This window comes from Saccostrea echinata, unplaced genomic scaffold (genome assembly GCF_033153115.1).
Source record: "Saccostrea echinata isolate AGI-Se365-2 ecotype Australia unplaced genomic scaffold, CSIRO_AGI_Sech_v1 ptg000017l, whole genome shotgun sequence".
Taxonomy (NCBI): Eukaryota; Metazoa; Mollusca; class Bivalvia; order Ostreida; family Ostreidae; genus Saccostrea; species Saccostrea echinata.
In genome coordinates, this window is record NW_026889766.1 from 6600971 (window position 1) to 6613817 (window position 12847).

A 12847-nucleotide genomic window follows, 5' to 3' on the forward strand; every position below is an offset into this window, starting at 1 on the left:
TGAGAAAGCAAAACCAACTCATCAGTATTGTCAGTCCGTGCTCAGTGATGTGTGCAGAGTTTAACAAATTGAACACACCCGATGGAACGTAAACTGTTTTGTGTTCAATTTGTTAAACTCTTCACACATCACTGAGCACGGACTGACAATACTGTTTAGTTGGTTTTGCTTTCTCTCATTTCTACTCTTAATTTTCTGGATTATATTTTTTTATATTTTTTTTTATTAATATGTATCAAAAAACCTACTTTTCTTAAGTATTAAGGATGAAGTTTACTTGTGAAAGTGCAAGGATGTGTCAATCAAACGCATCCCGAAATTCATAGTTTCAAAAATTTACAGATAAAATAAGTTTTTTATTATATTTCCGTGTGAAATGCTATAGCCACATATATGTCATGATATAATACAGACAATTTGAGAAAATATTTCAAAATGTCGAATCAGTGTCTATGTCCCTCTAAGAGTAACAGGTAACTTCACTTTTGAAAATAATTTTTCTTATTTCAGGAGATGTCTCCCTTGTTAAAGATCAGCAACGGCAGATAAACAATGCATGATGCAATCTGCTCACTAAAAAGATTACACCAATACATCCCATGCATGTATTTCTACCTATCACCTATGTAACCTTTGTCATGCTCTTCAGAGAGGTAAGAAAACAAAATAATTATGAAAAAAAAAAAATTGGTAAAAGCGACACTTAGAGATCACTTTACATGGTGTCTGTCTGTCTGTCATACCCTAGATCCTGAGAACTTTAAGAGGAATGGATTTGATACTTTGCACTTGCATTGCTTGGCACTTTGGCTTTTGTAAAATACCATATACAGTCAAACTCGTTTACATTGAAATTTAAGGGACCTTGAGATTTATTTCAAATTAACCGAATTTCATTATATCTGTGTGCTATGAATTACATAAAATATGTAGATACAGTTGAACTTCATTATCTGGAACACTGATATCTTGAATACCATGGATATGTCAAAGTGATTTGCTGTCCCAACCACTTATTCTTTAAGTATTTTACCCTCGATATCTCGAATCCTCAGATATCTCGAAGATTTTTCTCGGTCCCTTCAAGTTAGAGGTAACGAGGCTTGACTGTACAGTAAAAAAAATATACATGTGAGAATTCATATTTTTTACATAACATTACATGCAGTGTTTCAGAAATGTACTTATCTCTATTTTTCAAAAAAGTCCTAAATTTTTTTTACTGTTTTATTTTTTTTTTTTTTTTTTGATCTGTGTTAGAAAACTATCAAGACTATTTATACACGAAAAAAGTTCGTCCTGAACATTGCCGCATAGATGCAATGATTTGTCAGGTTCGAATCTGTAGAACAGCCCTGTCTCATCAGCATTGAAAACGTATGCTTCATATACTTCAATTCAAGTTTATTTTCCATTTACTTAATTACAGTGGATTTATTTACTTCGGCACTTTCTCCACTAGGGCTGTGTCAATATATTGATTAATCAATACATATCGATATTCAGGAATTTATCATATCGACAAACTAACTTCCAATACGTATTGGGCAGACAGTTTTTCTTATAATTCTGTGAAAAAGTTGGGAATTTCAGTCACCAAAGATAATTTTTAACTGTTTTTAATTAAAACTGGTCAATAATAAAATAAACATTAAGGAGATAGCACATCTTAATTAACTATTGCAAAATTCTACAAATACAACTTATATTTAATGCAACTTAATGCAAAATACAACTATGTTTTAACGTATTAGTTTTTGAGTCATTAAAAGTTTGAATTTGAAGTGTTCTTTGTAAAGACAGTGAGACATATGAACTTCCAATATGGTATTAAAACACCCAGTTTTTATCAAATTTATGCATTAAATGATTTACAAGACCTTTTTGCTAGACTTATTTAAGAATCCAATATATTGCATATTGCTTTATAAAATATCTTATCAAAATATTTTGGTCAATACACAGCCCTATTCTCCACGCACCAATGTACACATGACACCCCTGCGTATTTTATCCATGTCGGTCTTAATGCCGTAGTTAGAAAATAAAAATGGCGACTAATATGTTCCGGTGAGAAATGCTCAATTATTATTATTTTATCTATACAACACATAATTAAATTTGTACAGGTCCACCAACATCAAATCACCTGTGAAAAATTAACACGTGCTAGACTTTATATATAGTCAGTCACCTGAGTCCACGCGTCGCAATCGGCAACTTCAATGTACCCGTTATCAAAACTGCTATAAGCTTTGTGTTCAGCGGACCCCAAAATCACTTCAAATTAACAGAGTTTTTCAAGTTAACCGATTTCAATCTAAACGAGTATTTATTGCAAAGAAACCGTATCAGCATTTTAGGAGAAACCCAATTCATTTCAAACAAACCAATTTTTCAAACAAAGAGAGTTCAATGCAAGTGAGTTCGTTACATTACAATTCAGTTGACCTTGACCTTTGATTTTATAAAATCACTCTGGCGGTTGATTGAATTATTATTATTTTTTTCTTTGTTTTTTGATTTTGAGAGGCAGGATTTTGATACCCGGTAATTAGCATTTATATCACATGTTACTGTATATGAGCTCATGACACTGTACTTTGAAACTGTATGCAATATAACCACACAAACTGAAATTTAAATACAATGAAAAGACATCAGGATGGGTATACCAAAAGTATCGTTATAGAGTGAATAGAGAGTGAAATCTCTTTTGGAAGATATCTGGGATAAAGATATATTTATTAAAAATAGTTATTTTAATTATTATACCCCCACTCCAAAGGAGAGGGGGGTATACTGTTTTACCCTTGTGTGTCTGTCTGTCTGTGTGTCTCTCTGTCCATAACAAATATTTCGTCACAGTTTTCTCAGCAACAACTCATCGCAGATGCTTGAAATTTTAGCACACACTTTATTGAGGTATGCCATATGGTGGGATTCATTTTTGTATGAATCCGATGTCAACTTCCTGTTTATCCGTGTGTCTGTCCATACCATACATAACAAATTTTGGTCGCAATTTTCTCAGCAACTACTGAATGCAGATGCTTGAAATTTTAGCACACTCTTTGTTTAGGCATGTCATATGTTGGGATTCATTTTTGTACAAATCTGATGTCAACTTCCTGTTTATCTGTGTGTCTGTCAGTACCATACATAACAAATTTTGGTCGCAATTTTCTCAGCAACTACTGATTGCAGATGCTTGAAATTTTAGCACATTCTTTGTTTAGGCATGTCATATGGTGGGATTCATTTTTGTACGAATCCGATGTCAACTTCTTGTTCATCCTTGTGTCTGTCCATAACTGAACTTGTGTATATTCACATCTGAATGTATATTCACATCAAAGCGGGGGTATTACTAGTGAACATTGGCTCACAGACTTCTTGTTAATTTCAATTTTATAATTCACTTTAGCTTAGAAGGGTGGAGAATCATATATCTATTGTCAGATTTTATATGATAAATGCTATTCTGTATGGGTCTTACTATTTGTGGATTTTTTTTCTTTGCTGTATAAGGGCTATTTTGAAATTAATGAGACATTTACTTTTACTCCATAAAAGAAAGACATAAATTCATGAAAATTTGTCAACATTTTAACAAGAACAAATAAAACAGCTATGCAAAATTTCTAATTGATAGGATAATTAGACATGTCCCATTGGAATTATAAACTTGCATATGTCTATTGACCTAAAGCATCATTGCTTTTTCATTTTCATCTCATGCCAGCCATAGATCTTTACCATGTTGAGACAGTCTGGAAGCTTTAATGCTTCTTTCTCTGTCATCACAGAAACTACTCAACTGATTGAGATGAAACCTTTTTAGGGTTAACAGGCATGTTGTGTAGATGTGCAGAAGGAAGGTCATTTTACCCACACTTACATGCACATGCGTGCGCGTGCATGGAGTGAAATGACTGAAGCAATTGAAACACCATTAACCTTCCTGTTTTTTTTTATGATATGCTTTGAACTTCATTGTATAAACTTATATTAGTGGTGTAGACAAGAAGAGGTGGTTGAATTAGCAAGAAAGCATGTGCATGCATGTGTGCTTTGCTCTGTTTGACTGACACAAAAAATCTCAATAACCTTTTTTTTTTTCTTTTTTTTTGATGAAATGCTTTGAAATTTAAAACATAGTCATACACAACAAGGCTCTACATTTTGATATAATATATGAGATATTGTGAAAACACGCTCATGCAAGTGTGCTGCAATTTGATTGGCTTAAACTTTAAATGGCTGTTACAGTAGTGACTTTCTTAGTTTTTAACAAAACTGGATGGAATTTACAATATAGATAGGTGTAATGGGTTCCTACATTGTGCTACTCTGAAAATTGAATGCAAGAACATGAATTCTGATTTGCTAATACTTATATGGCTGTATCTCTCATAGTTTTCAATGAAAATCTTTAGATTTCTTACATAGCTATTTATTGTGAGTCTCTTCACGAGGAAGGAATATGAAATATTTAGAAAATATGGGCATGTGCATGCACTAGAGGTGTAACGATACAGCAATACATCGATCGTATTGATCGCAAGGGCTGACGATACGCGTATCGCCATGTATGTATTGTGATACAGTAGAAGATAATTTTCATTGTTTTGTTTGTAACTTCTACATTCAACCTAACAAATTTTAATGTTTTAAAATGGCTGAAAAAAGGTAGCAAAGAAAAAATACAATATCAAGACTATAAATCCACCTTTTATTAACTTTGATAAGGGTTATCAAGATATATTTGTATATTTTCTATAACTGTGGAGTTAGCAAAGAATTATATGTTAAGATAAAGATTAATTCAATTGGTGACAGCTGTATCATGATACATGTTGTATATCACATGACCGTATCATGATATGTATCATATTGTTAGGTAGTTTGCGATACTCAGGCCTAGCATGCGCTGAAATCCAATTGGCTAATACTCGAAGAACTATACCAGTGTTGTTTTTCGAATAAATACTACTGAAAATAAAGTATAGATTTATTAAACAAAAGAATTGCATAATTAAATGAAGCCTGTAATGAATGGGGCCCATAAGAGAATGGGGAAGTGTTTGGGGAACATCTGAAACAGTTCTCGTTACAGTTAGCACTAGTTGTTATTGTTTTAGCAGATCTTTTAGTCTGGAAAAGAGTTCTCCACAGAGCTACGTAAAATTCTATAGGTATGCTTGCTGTGTCGCGTTGACGTCAAAATCTATTTTATTGATGTAATCAGATATCTATACCAAGCTTAGATTTTTTTATGATCTCTGTATTTCTGATTGAAATTCTAAGAAGCTTGCACAAAATGAATTGAAATGAAATTGAAAAAATAAATACTGATATATAATTTGAATTATTTTCGCTCTTGCTGTATATGGGTCCACTGGGAGTTTGAACATAGGTATAACATATTTCAATATATGATTTCGTGATGGCACCGGGCACCCTTCTATTTACCCATTAATATACCATTGAAAAGAAGAAATAAAATATTTGTAAAATATTTGTTGCTTTTATTAATTCTTAGTGTTTGTCAAACATATATGCCATTTTTCACCAAAAGGCATTACTTGGAAAGAAAAATAAACACTATGTACTAATAATCTCTTAACAACCCTCATAATGCTTGTATCAAATAATATTTGACCACCCTTAGATTTTCTTTTAATCTTAAATAATGATGCTGTTCATCAGGCGACACATGTGTTCCTTGGAACACTCTTTTAATTTTAGCTAGCAAGATTATTTGGACTTAAAGTCAAGTTAACAATCTTCTAACAAACATTTTCTTCTGTCATGTTTAATTCATAGTCACTAGGCAACACTGAAATTTCCACTCATTGCTTTTCAGTCATTGACAGGAAAAGGAATTACCGGTAAGTTGACAGGACTTTACACACTGTTTCTGGTAGCAGCTTATGATTGAATTGATGGTAGAAGACATGGCCCACTTAATCAAAGGTAAATCTCATGGAATAGTGCTAATAGTACTGATATTTTTTTTTACTCTGTTTTGCATTGAAGCTTTAGGTCAAAGGCAAATTTTCTTTGTGTGGATTCTTTTATTCTTCTCAGAAATGTGTGGCTGCTAATTGAGCCATAGCTGTCTGTTTTCTTTGAGAATCAAAGAATTGCAGCAAGTCTTTTAGGTTTTCAATGAAATTTCCTTGTTTTTCAGATAATCTGTATAGAGTGGCACCTTAACCACCACTGGTGAAATAGAAGATGACTAGTGGATGGTCATCACTTTGCAGCTCACTTTCACTTTCTGCAGCCCATCTCTTCTCATCCACAATCATTGTCTTTGGAGGAATGGTGACAGTGCAGTCCTCATGGCTGGGCAGGTAACTTCCTTTCCTTTATTTCTCAGCTTTCACCTTTCTTACAAAATTTATTTCCATAGAACACTGCTACAATATTCTTCCTCTAAGAACACAGTATATGTCACTTGGGTAGCAGCTTAGAATTGGGTTTTCCCAATGGCACTGAAGGTGGCATTTTTATATTGAGCATCTCCTTCCACTCTGATACGTGTATCAGGAGTTCCCATTTTTCATTTAGATCCTGAATGTTCTGTCATATATTCATCATGCTGGTCTTCTACCCCCACAATAAAGGTTGGGGGAATATATAAGAATCACCTTGTCAGTCTATCGGTGCCAACTTGTTGGTCGTTGGAAGCTCAAACTTGGTACAAAGAATGTTTATGACCTGTTGGTGTGTCAAGATCTTGACCCAAGGTCATTCCGGCTAGTTCAACAGGGTTTGACACTAAGGCATGTTTGACCCAGTCTAGTAAATGAGTGGTCTAGTCGTGTAAAAGACCAATTGTTCGTATTGATAAAATAACTGTTGAACCCCCATTTCAGTCCTTCAAATAAATAATCTGAAAACTTTTAAAGAAAGGACAAGGTATGGTAACGACCGAATCTGGCCCCTTATTTGATGTAAAAATCAGAACCCACAGTTAAAATTGTGATAGTTTGTAGGTAAGAATTAAAAATAATGCTTGTTTTAAAACCAGCACTAATTTTGATTCAAAGCTTACACGGAGGCCACAAGAGGGTGTAGAAGTAGGTTATTTTCCAGAATTGCCTCAATTCTGGTCGCATTTCGTCAAATTTGAGATACTTTTCACTTTGGGAAATATAGAGCACAAGGCTGCCTATCTGAGATTTTTATACATAAGATGCATCTGATACTATTGTATGGACATACAAATTTGGTAGATAGGCAAGCTTGTGCTCTATGTTTTCTGAACCAAAATGTGCTGTAAAACCAATGAAAATTTGCATAAAATGAGAAAATTCGGAAACTGACATATTTCCTGACCTTCCTGTGGCCTCTGTGTATCCCATAACTTAGAAACAATACTCAATTTATGGCAGGGATGACAACAGGTTTTTAACTGAAAAACTGTTGCAACATTCTAAAAGACACCCCAAACCAGGGGCCAAAAAGGGATCTTAGCCTATCTTATCCTTTCTTATATGTTAGATTGTAAACAGTCATTGCTCTGTAAAGAAAAAAATCCCCACATGACCCAATCACTATTTTTAGCCACAGCTGTTATTAACAATTAAGTCAAGGGCCAAACTACTTTTTTCAGTACAATGTTTCAAAATGATGTAAATAGTTATGTTTAGTATAGTTTTAAACTAATTTATTAATATAAACGATAATTATTTTATGAAAGTTTGTTGAATCTTTAAGCCTTATATTGCTCAAATGTCCTGATGAACCCGACTTGATTGGCGGGATCCCATCAAACAGTCTGTCAAAATTCAAGGTCACTGACAGAAATGATATAAACTTCTTGTCCAGGATATCAGTTTGCAGTGGAGAATCATTGATGCTCATTCTTGGTACAAAGATTATTGAAGACCTGAGAGTGTGTCATGACCTTGGCCCATGGCAATTCTGGCAAGTTCAAGGTCACTGGCTTAAAAGGTATAAAACACTTGTGTAGGCTGTAACTTTGTAATGGAGAATCATTGGAAGCTCTTACTTGCTACAAAGATTGTTTATGACCTGGAAGTTTGTCTTGACCTTGACCAAGGTCATTCTGGCAAGTTCAAGGTCACTGGCAGATAAGAGATAACATTCTTGTCCAGTCAATAACTTTGTAACTGAGCTTTAATTTGCTACAAAAATTTTTTTCGGACCTGAGGGTCATTATGACAAGTTCAAGATCTCTGGCAGAAAAAATGTAAGTCTATTATTTTGTATTAATGGAGAAAAATTTGATGTCCATATTTCACTCTTAGATTAATCATGTCCAAAGATCTGTCCTTTTTTTTTACCAAAGTCGTTTTGGTAAGTTCAAGGTCACATTTACACATTCTAAATAAAAGAATTGCAGCAGGGTTATAACCTTATTATTTTGTTAGCTCGCTCACAGCTCCTTTAGCTGACATAAGTGATGTAATAATTTTTCTCACTTTGTTTCAGGTCTACTGCATGTTGACAGCTGATACTTGTTCTCTATTTACTCCGAGAGGCCTACTACACATTGTACCTCAGTTATGACTGTACTCGTGCAGGCTTCTATGATGTTAATTTCCTTTACCTGCACTGCGTTAAACTTGGTCAATTCTGTTACTGTCAAACACCAACAGATGAAAATAAGATTTAGCTGATCCTGCCAACATTGTGACATAAGAGGTCCAATATCTCACTCTGCAGTCAAACATCATTTTTTTTTATGAACGCTCAGTAAAACATTGGAAATGTTAGACTTTTTTAGTATTGATTTATATAGTTACATATTTTTAAAGTAATAACAATTCTTTTTATTGATGTATGTTTAAGTATGCAAAAATGAACATTGATGATATTAAAGGTGAGGTATTTATTTGTGATTTCTCTTCTGAATAAAATTTTATATCAATAATTTATGCTCTTGTTTATACAAACCGCAAATGAGGCTTTCTATTCATTAAAAACTGGACCCATAATTACTTCCTTAAGGAGGAATGCCACACCAAAATTTAATTCCATTGGTCTTAAGACATCCATGTTAAGGAAGCTCTAAACACTAATGAAAAATGCTTTTTGGGCTTTGAGAAAAATATATCATATGAAGGTACATATTCAGTGTATCAAGTTCATTTTCAACATAAGGTACCTGCCTTATTTCTGCAGAAAAAATGTTCAAAGACAATGAACTATTTGTGAACGGAAATCACTATTTTTTACTTGCATCAGGAAAATTAATGGAAATAATGTATTCAATTACTTAATCTTGATCTAACATAACATTAAGAATACTTTAATTCATAAGAAATTGTGTCATTAACTGTAGATTCCCATTTATACTATTTTTCTTCTAAGGGCAAATCACCCAATAAAACTACCCTACAAACAGAACTCTTTAGTGTGCAGTGTTTAGAGCTTCCTTAAGTCATGGTTTCAGCATTGAAAGGAATAGCTCTTAATTATTTTATAAGAATTTTCTCCAATTTTTCATAGAAAATGAAAAAAAAATGTTTTATTTGCAAATAAGATGCTTTATAGTTAAAAATTTGATGTTAATAAATGCATAATATAAATATCTCGTAAAATATGTGAAGAAAAGCCAGATAGACATTTTAATTTTTTTACTAAAAATTTTTTTTCAAAAAAGTACATTATTTGTGAATATTTTCAAAACATATGGATAATATATTCCAAAAACAAGTCACAGCTACAAAGGATATGTTAGACAATCATATTTGAAAAAGAAATTGAAACGAAATTGTGAAATTTTAGAGAAATTATTTTTTACAAATTTTAGCCGATCCCGATCGAAATTAAACTGATCCCAACCAGAATTTTATAATAATTGATAAAAGATAACATTTTCAGAAGAAATACAAGTTTGTTAAGGTGTAATACGCGTTAAAAAGTAATTGAACTTGATAAATAAATAAATTTCTTAGTGGTAAATACTTAAAGAAGGCAATAACTTCATCTTATTTATTTTGTGTTAATTTTGATCGGGATTGGTCTAAATATTGAAAAAAATAGTTTTCCTAAAATTTTGCAATTTCATTTCAATTTCTTTTTAAAATATGTTTGACTCACATGTTCTTCATAGTTCTGAGTAGTTTTATGAAGATTGTATCCATAGGCTTAAAAAATATTCACAAATAATGTTTTTTATTTTTATAAATAAATTTTTTACTTAAAAAATTTAATTGTCTATCCAGGTTTTCTTTAGATATTTTATTACACATTCATATTATGTATTCATTGACAGCAAATGCTTAAATTTGTTGTTTATATCAAAAATATTTGTAAGAAAAAGCTTTCCAACAACTACATGTGTAAAAGTTTTTGGTTAGCAAAGATGCATTTCATGCGAGAGGCGCACCAGTCATTGTCGGATTATTTTTTTTTTTTTTAATATTCACTGGTATTAAGCCGATATCTGTACCAGTAGGTACGCATATCCCAAGACGACGTCGAGCTTGACAGGTTCATGTGTTTACACAGTTTGATTTTGTTATTTTTGTCATATTTCATTAAATGAATCAAAGTGAATTGTAGATATATTGAGTCTTAACAAATAGCTAGCGACAAGCAGAGTTGAATAAAACCGCCAAATAAATTATATATCTCGTATGAAGGTGATAAGCGTACCTTGATGTTTTGGACATAAAAACCATGTTTAAAAGATATCGGTACCTGCTAGTTTTATTTTTTTTCTAATTCTTTGCATTTTAACAATTTGCGCATAAATGTATCTGTCAAATATTTCACAGGAACGTAGCATCGTTTTTGAAAAAAAAGGGGGGTTGGGGCAGCAAGAGAAAAAAATTCAACATACTCGAAAATCCTATTTCGTGGGAGGTGTAAGGGGTGAGGGTAGGTGTTCCATCTTTCGGTACCAAATTTTATTAATACATTACCCTGAATTGACTGTACTGCAACAAAAAAGGGGGAGCTGCCCTTTCAATGAATGAAATATATGTAGATAACGAACGGTATTCAAGCTCAAATGTCCGTTAAACAATACAAATCGGGAGCAGAGCAAACACGGACCTCTAAAATGTCAGAGGTGAGATCAGATGCCATGGAGGAGCGAGCATCCCCTGCCGACCGGTCATACCCGCCGTGTGCTCCTTGTCATGATCGTGAAATACGGAAAAATCCGTCGACAATGAAGCTTTTCAATCGTGAAAAGTAAAGTTTGTAGTTTCAAGTCTGTAACAATGTTTTTTAAGGTGGGGAGGGGTTGAGCCACAGGAAAACATTCAGGATTTTTTTTAAATGTTAAAAAAGCAAAATGTTTACAAGCAATAAAGGGAAATAGGCTGTTGACTATTTTACAAAACTTAAATTCTTAAAACTGAGAAAGGAGGTCTCATTTTCTTTTCTGCACGAAATATATTCTGTACAATACGGTGCAAGCGGTTCAACGCTACCACAGAAAAGTGTGGAAAGTGGGTGTTTGGGGGGGGTGGGGGGGTGGGGGTGGGTCTCAGATTAAATAATACCATGCATACAGGTGTATCTGCAAAAGACAGATGAATCCAAATCCAAATCTTATGTAGAGAAAGAATACATATACTTTTACATGTACCGGTAAATACAATGTATAAAAATGTTTGTTTGTTTGTTTGCTTAGTTGTTTAACGTCCCTTCGAGAATGTTTCAATCATATTGAGACGCCAACACTTATTGGTGGGGGGCTGCAAATTTAGACCTGTACTCGACACTTGCGGCTTTTGAGCAGAGAGAGATCTTTTTCGTGCCAGCATCTACTGCGATAAGAGACTTCGGTTTATACGGTCTTATCCTAAGGACCGGTCTCCACCTTATACAGTACGGAAATAATCCATACATTGTAAAAACAGTTTAGAAATGAGGCAAAAATAATACTTATATACATTTTTGTATGCTACGAAGAGATGCAAAAACAGATATATTCGAGGAGCCGTAACATATTTGGAGATTCGACTGTACATTATTTCGCCTATCACAATATCGAAGTGTATGCTTAAATCTTTGATAAAGTCCCAATATTTAATTACATTGTGACCCATGTTCTTTTTCTTGAAATGTTGGGTTTTCTTTGGTGATTATTCAGATTTTGATCGTTTGAATCATTTCCTTTGATTTAATGTATTGTATAAAGGTATATGTTGCAAATTTCTCTCTGCTTTATAGGTTTAAAGACTATAATTATGTATATATCTTCAAATCATTTTAATTCACTAACAGATTGAAGGGATATATAAGTATATCTATAGATGTAAACTCTCGAAGCTGTGGAGCTTTTCGACATCTGAGGATACATGTATGCGTACCTACTGGCACGGATATCGGCTTAATACCACTGATTTCGGTCACTGGAGGAGAGATTTTTTTATACATGTATTTTCAAGAACAGATTCTTTATTTCCAAAATCTGCCAACGTCCCCCTCTTAATTACCCCCCCCCCCCAATAGAATGAAAATTGTCGTGCCCTAAAAGATATTGATGATTTCTTTAAAAGAATAGATTGGATAGAAGTTTCTAATCTGAATTAAATTCAAACTATTCGGAAATTGAAATTATTATTTGTCTTCTGCATCAAGCGTATGAGAAAAACAAATTTGGATTGAAAATTAACTGCAAGCTAGAATTTTCAATCAATTTTTCTCACACGTCCGACACGAATTCGCTTTCTATCACCAAATCATATGCGGCTTTTCCCCAACCAACTCAGAACCAGCAGCATACTTTGTACATATCTTAGGACTATCTTAAGATACGTCTTTGGATGTAAAACAAAAGCATCTTAGGAATATCTTTAGTTAAGATGTCGTAATTCGGGAGGGGGGGGGGGCGTGGTCATGGGAT

At 33.3% G+C, this 12847-nt stretch overlaps 1 long non-coding RNA gene across 1 annotated transcript; it reads left to right on the top strand.

Annotated features, from left to right (window-relative positions):
• Positions 1–522: 522 nt before the first annotated feature.
• Positions 523–8911, top strand: LOC133189363 (uncharacterized). Its single transcript, XR_009721448.1, has 4 exons — positions 523–653; positions 5870–5979; positions 6197–6362; positions 8470–8911. It is a non-coding gene; the product is annotated as an uncharacterized LOC133189363 (long non-coding RNA).
• Positions 8912–12847: the final 3936 nt, after the last annotated feature.